Source organism: Tupaia chinensis, unplaced genomic scaffold (genome assembly GCF_000334495.1).
Source record: "Tupaia chinensis unplaced genomic scaffold, TupChi_1.0 Scaffold143622_1, whole genome shotgun sequence".
Lineage (NCBI taxonomy): Eukaryota > Metazoa > Chordata > Mammalia > Scandentia > Tupaiidae > Tupaia > Tupaia belangeri.
Genome location: NW_006203470.1, coordinates 39,500 through 48,977, shown reverse-complemented (window position 1 = coordinate 48,977; position 9,478 = coordinate 39,500). Strand labels below are relative to the sequence as shown.

General features: G+C 44.2%; 1 non-coding gene across 1 annotated transcript; it reads left to right on the top strand.

Moving 5' to 3' along the window:
* Positions 1-276: 276 nt before the first annotated feature.
* TRNAC-GCA (transfer RNA cysteine (anticodon GCA)) lies at positions 277-348 on the top strand. Its single transcript has one exon. It is a non-coding gene; the product is annotated as a tRNA-Cys (tRNA).
* Positions 349-9,478: the final 9,130 nt, after the last annotated feature.

Below are 9,478 nucleotides of genomic sequence, written 5' to 3'. Positions count from 1 at the left end.
GAACCGCTCATTGCCGCATAGGCCACCCTGTCCCTGATAGGCTGAAGGGAGAGGAGCCCAGATGTTGGCTACAGGATGTAAAAGGGCCCACTGGACAAGGGAGTGGTCTCTGGGAGTGGAGGGGTGAATGCATGAAGAGGCATTCTAGGCAGTTGGTGGCAGGGCTGCCAGTATTTTCAGGTTGACTAGGAATGGACAAAATGTACAATGTGCCACAGAATCCTCGGGTATGTCAACACAGGTGAAATAGACTAAGGAGAAAGGTAAGCCAGGCAAGGGGGTATAGCTCAGGGGTAGAGCATTTGACTGCAGATCAAGAGGTCCCCGGTTCAAATCCGGGTGCCCCCTGCTAATACTTTTCTGTAATTGCCAAGTTTAAAATGTCTTTTCCACCTTGATCTTGGTCTACTTACGAGTTACTGTCCTCATGGCCCTTTCTGGATCTTGTGCAAATTTTCTCAGGTGACTTTATGCATCTAGCAGAATTCATTGGTCCTTTTGTTAACAATCTGCATTTGTTTCAGAAGTCCTTCATTCATACTTACAGTTTATATTATAGAGGGACAGGCTGAATCAGAGGTCACCCAGTCTGATGGAGTCAAAAAATACTACTCACCTTATTTAAAGCTTTTAACTGGGGAAGCACAATCTTCTGCTAATATCCACCCTAACATTCAATGATTCTAGGTGGCTGGAAAACTGTTGGCACTTACATGGTATAATTCATTGTAAATAGTCCTCCACTGGCAGGTACCACCAGTGTTCCAGCCAGTGCCTGGAGAGCACAGCAAAGAGAACATGCCAGGTGTGTGAGGTGGGAGCTGCAGAGAGGATGAGGGAGGCTGGACTGAAGCTGTGGCATGGCAGAGGGTGACCGGTTTTTGTGGCACAGTCCTGCGAGGGGCACTGGCAGGCCATCATGAATTGCTTAACTCCTTGCATCAAAGTTTAGGATAGAAACATGCTTAATAGGCAACACTGGTTGTTTTTGAGTAAAGCAGCTGATTGACTCCCCACAAGTCCCTGATTCTAATTCAGATGTTCCCTACTACCTACACTTAATTTTGCTCACTGAACATGGTCTTAGAAAATAGTTTCGTCTCCCAGAGTCCCGGATGCTGAATCTTACTGCAAGGAGCGTTGGGAGGGTTAGCATGTCAGTTTGTCCACACATTCCTGCCATTCCATGTAACGTCTCCAGGGCTACTCTTCTTCTTCATTCAGTCTGGTTTCATTATTCTTTTGTGGGTACTTCTCTTGTGTGTGTGTGTGTGTGTGTGTGTGTGTGTGTGTGTGTTTCCTTCCTTTTATATTTTCCCCAGACAGTGGCCCCTCTGTTAAGGTGCTGAGGATCCTCAATTGCAGATAAATGCCTCTGTGTACAGACTCAGAAGCCAGAGTGAAAGCTACTCCCTCCTGTTGGCCCCCAGCACTCTGGCCAGCTCACACTACACTTGTAGAGACCAAGAAACACACAGAAGCAGGGGCTGCTTAAAACTCAGATCAAGTTGACAGTTATGGGCATCACCTAACAGCTCCCTGACCAGTGTTTCTGACTGTGAGCTGGTCTGGGTGGACTTCTTCAGACCCACCAACTCTAGGAGGCTGAGTTTCTAATTTTTCCTTTGGTACTCTGAGCCCCTGACCCTGACAATGATAGTCTTCTCTGTTTCAGTAGAAAGACCAGTTCCTATTTTTCTAACTATGGGCGGAGACCAATACAACAGTCAGTGTGGGTTTCAGAATGTGGGGTAAATGTAGTGTAGGTTTTCTGCCCTAGTCTGAGTTGAAGGAAGTAGAAATCCAGTTGATTCTTCAGGGCTGAGAATCTGGGACCCTAAGACTCTCAGTGGTAAAGTAGTTGAGTGATTGATTGCCTAGACTTCATTGATCATCTGGATTCAAGGCTGTTTATTCGTGTGGTAGGCATTTTTCTTTAAAGAACTCTTTTATTCAATTTTATTTATTCATTCATTTATTTTAATTTGACCAGAGAGAGACACAGAAAGAGAGAGAGAGAGGAAAGTGAGAAAGCAAGCCACCCGGTCTGGGGTGCAAACCATGATTTTAACTTGTCTATTTTTCTTTTGTTGCTAGTGCTTTTGGTATCATAATTGAGAACATGTTTCCTAATCTAAGATTGAAGAGATTTACACCTATGTTTCCTTGTAAGAGTTTTCTATTATACTTTTGGGAGGCTGGACTGAAGTTGTGGGCATGGCAGAGGGTTATTTATTAAACTTATACATTTTAATAGACAGTAGTGTAAGTAATCCAGCCTTGACTATCCTCAACTCTTTGCACTTATATATAAAATTTTAAACCAGCTTGAATATTTTATACAAAAAAATATATGAAAAGATTAGAGACCAGATGGTGATACGAAAGTAAAACATGATGCTCTGCTAGGCTGATCCATATGGGAGGGTTCAAACTTTGCATCTAGAGACCTCTCTGTGTATACTGGACACATTTGAGCCCATGATCTAGGGCTGGCTGAGGCTGGGGGTGGATCCTGGTATCAGGACCCTATTAAGGGTGCTGTTTCTCTGTCTCTTTTGTCTCTATCTTTCTCACTTATGGAAGAGGTAGATATGTAAACATTAAATGTATATATAAAAATATAAATTGAACTTTATCTGAGATTGTATATTTTGGAAAGAGTTGATTTTTTTTAGTGATATTGACTTTTCTGAGACCATGAACATGGTATAGCCATTCATTTATTTATATTATCTTTAAATGATCTCTTTTAGGTAAGCTTAAGAGAATTGATATTCAGTATTACTTCTTCTCTTATATCTGTAATTAAGGATATAAGTTTCACCAAGAGTTACTTTACCCGTACCATAGGAATTGTATATTGTTACATCCTAATTATAATTTGGTTCAAAATATTTTCTAATTTTCATTTTGATCTTGTCTTTTGCTTATAGATTATTTAGAAGAGTATTGCTTAGTTTCCAAGAAATTGGAGTTTCTAATTATTTTTAGTTAGTACATATTTAGAAATTTAGTTAGTACACAGTTAGAAAACATTTTTGATGATTTCAATTCTCTCAAATTTTTGAAGACTTACTACACATTACAAAATATAGTCAATTTTGATAAATCTGCTATATGTACTTAAAATATGGAATATGTCATTGTTTGTGTGCTGTTTATGATATATTACTAGGTCATGTTCATTATAATATTCAGACTCTTTACTTCTTTCCTTACTGACATTTTATTTGGTTATTTTGTTGCTGGTCAAAATCTCCCACTATGATTGAAGATTTGTTTATTTCTCTTTTTAGTTCTATTAATTTTTGTTAATATATTTGACACTGTGTTATTATATATGTCTTGATTTAGATTAATAAGAAAGCATTATTGATCATAAGAGGTTTTTATTTTAGAGAGAGATTTTGGCTGTAAGGCGTATGTGTTTTCCAGAGAGACAGAGACAGAGAAGGAGAGAGAGAACATGAGAAATCACCTCCCCAGTGTGGGGTGGCCATACCATAATCCTTTCTCCTCCATTCTCCTCCCAGGATTTTGGGCATGTATGTACATGCACCCAGAGTGAGTCTCAAGCTGCTGGGTGTGGGACTAAAACCATAATCAGTCATGTGGGAGTCCATCCAGTGCCTCAACTACTATGCCACTTGCAGAAGAGAGAGAGATAAAGACAGTGGGAGGGAAAGTGAGAAATCACCTTCCAGGGAAATGGCCATGACACAATCCCTTCTCCACCATTCTCTTCCTGGAATCAGGCACACATGCACCTGGAGTGATTTTCAAGTCACTGAATGGGGAACTCGAACCACACGTGGGTCATGTGGGAGTCCAGCCATGTAACTGCTATGCATCTGCTGGCCCCAGATGAGAGGTTCTTATCTGGGTCAGAGGAGCTTTGTCTGGACTTCTTCTCTTGTGCATGGGTTTTCCTTGTGGTGTGGGGTCACATGCCAGATGGGTGCAGTTATTTCTCTTAATTTTGAAGTGGGTAAGAAGGTCAGGAGATTCTTTTCTAAAAGCTCTGGGCCACAATAACCATTATCTTATCTTCTTCCCAGAATGTGGGGGGGCCTAGGTAAAAGCCATTGTTTTAAGTTATGCTACCTAGATTAATCACTCAGTGCAGCAAGCTCTCTCTCCTGAGCAAGCAGCTGAGCTGCCGTGCCTCCATCTTAAAACTTAGCCATTTGGGGATTCCATTTGGGGCCTATTGCCTAACTATACTTTCAGGGTCCCTGTCTCCTACCTCACCATTAAAGACTTGAAAGCTGTAAGGACAGGTAGTCCTAACACATGTCAATTTAAATGTCCTCCAACTTAGTGAGGAAGACAGATACAGTTTGAGAATGGCAGTGGATTATAATTAGTAATCATGTAGCAATTCTAATTGCAGCTGCCAAATTAAATATCGACTTAATTGATAATTTTATCTGAATACTAGTGAAGATGAGATATCAGAAGCAATATTTTTTTTAGAGGATTTTTGCTATAGGGCGCGTGCGCTCGCCAGACAGAGAGAGATATAGAGACAGAAAGCGAGAAATCACCCCCCAGGGGGGATGGTCATGCCGCAATCCCTTCTCGTCCATTCTCCTCTCGGGATCTTGGGCACGTACACACACACGTGCCCGGCGTGAGTTTTAAGCCACTGGGTCCGGGACGCGAATCACGGTCAACTACGTGGGAGTCCAGTGACATAGCCATTACGCTAACTGCTGGTTCCCAAGCAATTTTCATTTACTTGGTAGGTACATCTTCATTGTCTTGCCCCAAGTTACATCAACTCTATTTTAGCTCTACAGTTTTTACACAGGGCAGTTAGCCGTCATCCCGCAGGACACCACAATGTGTCTACATGTTGGTAGGATGTTTCTAGGACCTGCAGAATAGCAAATGGAAAGTTGTCTAGATGCCTTGATAAGGTACAGCTGTGCCAGAGTGTAGGCTAAAAATTGCAAATCAAAGCAAAAAATAGATACCCGATATCTCAGTTAGATTTCTCTGTATCCAGACATTCAGTGAGTATTACTCCTCTCACATGAATGATGAGTTGGCAAACTTTGCCCTAATCCTTTCCACAGCCATCACTAACACCAAGAATGAGGCATAACATCCTTGTCATAGAGGATTGCATATACTGCATTTGTGTGTACTCTTTCCACCTATTTACAGGTGACTAAAGGCTACCAGAATTGAATGAACAATCAAAAATGAAATTGAAGTAAATATTTTTATTTACAATAGCATTAAGGGGCCAACAGATGGTGTAGCAGTTACATTGCTGGACTTCCACGTGGTGGCTGACCCCTGTTCAAGTCCTGGACCTAGTGGTTTGAAACTCAACCAGGTGCATGTGTGAGCGTGCCCAAGACCCCAGGAGGAGAATGGAGAAAAAGGAATTACAGCATGGCTATCCCCCCTGGGGGGGGGGTAATTTCTCACTTTCCCTCTCACTGTCTCTGTCACTCTCTGATGAGCACATGCACCCTAGGCAAAAAGAAGAAAACAACACAATTGAAAAAAATAACATACTTAGGAATAAATATAATAAAAGAAGTGCAAAACTTATACTTTGAAAACCTAAAACTCTGTTGAAAGAAATTAAATAAGTTCTAAATAAAAGGAAAAACATCCCATGTTCATGGATTGGAAAACTTAAGATAATTGCAGTGGACTTAATGTGCCCCCCCCCATTCATATTTGAAACTAATATTCAATTTGATGGTATTTGGAGGTGGAGCTATGAGGAGGTGATTAGTTCATGAGTATGGAATCCTAATGAATTGGATTAGTGTCTCTTTTTGGGGGGGAGAGGTTTTTGATATAGGGTGTGTGCGCTTGCCAGACAGACAGACAGAGACAGAGAGACAGAAAGTGAGAAATCACCCCCCAGGGGGTATGGCCACACTGCAATCCCTTCTCCTCCATTCTCCTCCCAGGATCCTGGGCATGCACACGCATGCACCTGGTGTGAGTTTTAAGCCCCCGGATCCAGGATGCAAACCACGGTTGACTACATGGGAGTCCAGTGACATAGCCATTACGCTAAATGCTGTTCCCTAGGATTAGTGTCTTTGCAAAAAAGATTCCAGAGAGCTCTATTTGCTCTTTTTGCTATGTGAAAGCAGTCATTTATGAACCATGAACTAGCCCTTTACCAGACACTGAATTTGCTGGTGTCTTGATCTTAGACTTCCTGGCTCAGACCTGTGAGTAATAATGTTCTATTATTTATAAGCTCCATAGTGGCTTAGTCTATGGATGTCAGTAACAGCAGCCCCAACAGGGTAAAGGCAATGACACTACTAAAATTAATCTACAGATTCAATGCAACCTGGTCACTGGTGAATATACGTCTGGCAGTGTAGGCCCTTGGACCAGGTCATTTCAAACTTAAAAAAAATATTTTTGATGTTTTGATGAGAAATTGAGTAAGACTGCTATAAGACCCTGGTCAATGAGCAGAGAACTCTCTCCATGCCCACGGCACATAGCAGTCCCTGTAGGTGCCCACTTCCCTTGGGTTAATTTTACATTTTGGCAATTGTGAATACTGGTGCTCTAAACTTTTATGGATAAGTTGTGCTGCTATATGAGTTACTTTTTCTTGGGCGTTAATTTTTTTTTTTTTGCCTTTTTTGAAGTCCTTGGAATTTCATACAAATTTATTTTTGATGTTTTGATGAGAAATTGAATAAGACTGCCATCTTTACTGACATTCCCAGTTGACTTCTTTGTAGAAATTTGCGTGCTGGGAACCAGCAGTTAAGCCAGACAGACAGAGAGAGACATAGAGACAGAAAGCGAGAAATCACCCCCCAGAGGGGATGGTCACGCTGCAATCCCTTCTCCTCCATTCTCCCCTTGGGATCTTGGGCACACACGCACACACACCCAGCGTGAGTTTTAAGCCACCGGGTCTGGGACGTGAACTGCGGTTGACTACGTGGGAGTCCAGCGACATAGCCATTATGCTAACTGCTGGTTCCCAGCACGCAAATTTCTACAAAGAAGTCAACTGGGAATGTCAGTAAAGATGGCAGTCTTATTCAATTTCTCATCAAAACATCAAAAATATTTTTTTTAAGTTTGAAATGACCTGGTCCAATGCCTACACTGCCAGATGTATATTCACCAGTAACCAGGTTGCATTGAATCTGTAGATAAATTTTAGTAGTGTCATTGCCTTTACCCTGTTGGGGCTGCTGTTACTAACCTCCATAGACTAAGCCACTATGGAGCTTATAAATAATAGAACATTATTACTCACAGGTCTGAGCCAGGAAGTCTAAGATCAAGACACCAGCAAATTCAGTGTCTGGTAAAGGGCTAGTTCATGGTTCATAAATGACTGCTTTCACATAGCAAAAAGAGCAAATAGAGCTCTCTGGAATCTTTTTTGCAAAGACACTAATCCTAGGGAACAGCATTTAGCGTAATGGCTATGTCACTGGACTCCCATGTAGTCAACCGTGGTTTGCGTCCCGGACCCGGTGGCTTAAAACTTTGCTCCTGGGCTATGGGCCCCCAAACGGAAGTCTTCATGCCCTGTCCTAGCTGTGCTGTCCTGTCCAGAGGACTTAGGGGCGGCAGCCCCTCTTGTGCTGTCTTCCGTGGGTGCTGCCAGATCCCCAGGGGACTGCCTAAGTTAGGGGCTAGGGCTAGACAGGGGAGGAGAGTGTGACATGTGAGAAGAAGCTGAAGTGGAAAAAGGGAGAATGGGACTGAGCAGGTAGAAGAGGGAGAAGGGAAGGAAGGAAGGCCGTGGGGTCTCACAGCACCCTTACCTGTTCTCAAACTTTGTGCCTCCCAGCCACCCAGTCCTGGTGAGGGAAGGGGGCTGTGGGAAGAAACGTGTTTAATATAGGGCCCCAAAGGCAGAGTGGTGGCTAAACTGCTCTGTGAGGCTGACCCACGTGGGAAGGTTCCAGGTTCCTGGCTGAGGCTGAGGTGGATTGCAGCCTCAGGACCCTGTTAGGGGCTGACTCTCGCTGGCTCTCTCTCTCTCTCCCTTTCATCTTTCAGAAGAAATAGACTTTATAATGAAAAATAAAGTATCTATTAGACAAATGAGAAGCTTCTGGAAAGTGGCTGGATGAATTCTGTTGCCATAGACTAACTGGGAATAAATAGAACCCACAGTATGTCACAGAACCCTTGACTGAGGCGACAGGTTAAATGTGCTAATGAGGTGCCTCTGTGAGGCGTCGGGGTATAGCTCGTGGGCATAGTTGAGCATCTGACTATAAGTCGGAGGGTCCCAGTTCAAGTCTGGGTGCCCCCTCGCCTGTGTTTTCTTTTATCACTAAACACAATAGAATGACATTTCTGATTTAGCATTCTACTTACTGAAAGTGTCTTCTCTCATCCATTCTCCTCATCAGTTTTTCTCAGACTATGTCCATACTTTAAGTATCTTTCTCCTGGCCTGCTGAGGAGAGGAGGGTTGGCTCCTCCATCCCAAATCTCACCATGCTCTGTCGTACCTTTCCTTTGTGACTTTCTGTCTCCCTCCCAGACTCAGGACTGCTCTTAGCCTCCTTTTCTCTGAGCTTGGCAAATTCGTTAGGACCAATCAGGAGACAGAAACCACACAGTAATTTAAACCAAGGAAGTTTAATAGAATTCTTATGCTATGAAAGGAGGGTAACTAGAAAGGTGTGAAGAAAACCCTAAGGTGAGGGACTCAAGTAGGACAAATCTGGGAGGGGGACCCCTGTGCAGACCTCATTGGGGAGGGTGTCTCAGCCCACTCAGCAGCTTGCCCCAGCCACACCTGGTCACAGGCACCAAGCAAGCAGGAAGCATCCTCAGGGTCACAAGGGAGCACAGGGCAGTGCGAAGCCTGGGGCGTGCAGGTTCTGCACCTGGAGAGCGTAGGCAGGATGCCCTGGGTGGATGCTGACAGGCAGGGCTGGCCACGGGCCCAGCTGGGCTGTGAAGTCACCAAGGAACTGTGTTCTCTGCAATTTCTGGGTGGGTCCAGGGACAGAACACCGGCACACGTGTGCACCACTGACCAACATGCAGCAGGACCAAGAGAAGCAAAATCACACCAGGGGCCTAGAAGAGAAGCCCTTTCTCCTGCAGCATCCCTCCCATGCCCTCTGCAGACCACTTGCCACTGCACTTCCTTAAAAGAGAGACACTGAAGAAGCCAGTCCGTTATCTCAGGGCAGGAAGGCCAGGGCAAGCCCGGAGCTGGGTCAGCACGTGGCTACCTACACACCCGTGGCTTGCCTTGGCCGGCAGATGTTAGTAGGGGTGATGCGAGCAGGAGCTCAAGATGCACGCACGGGTTGGACTGCCCGGGCTCTTCCAGCGTTTCGAGGCGTGCTTGTCCAGAAGCTGCTGCCCTTTCCACCTGGGCCCCAGAATGAACACTCAGGACCCAGTCCTGAGGCCAACTGCGCTTAGCCAAGGCCAGCTAGACCTGCAGCTTGAAGCCGACTCACCACCAGCCAAGCCAGCCCCG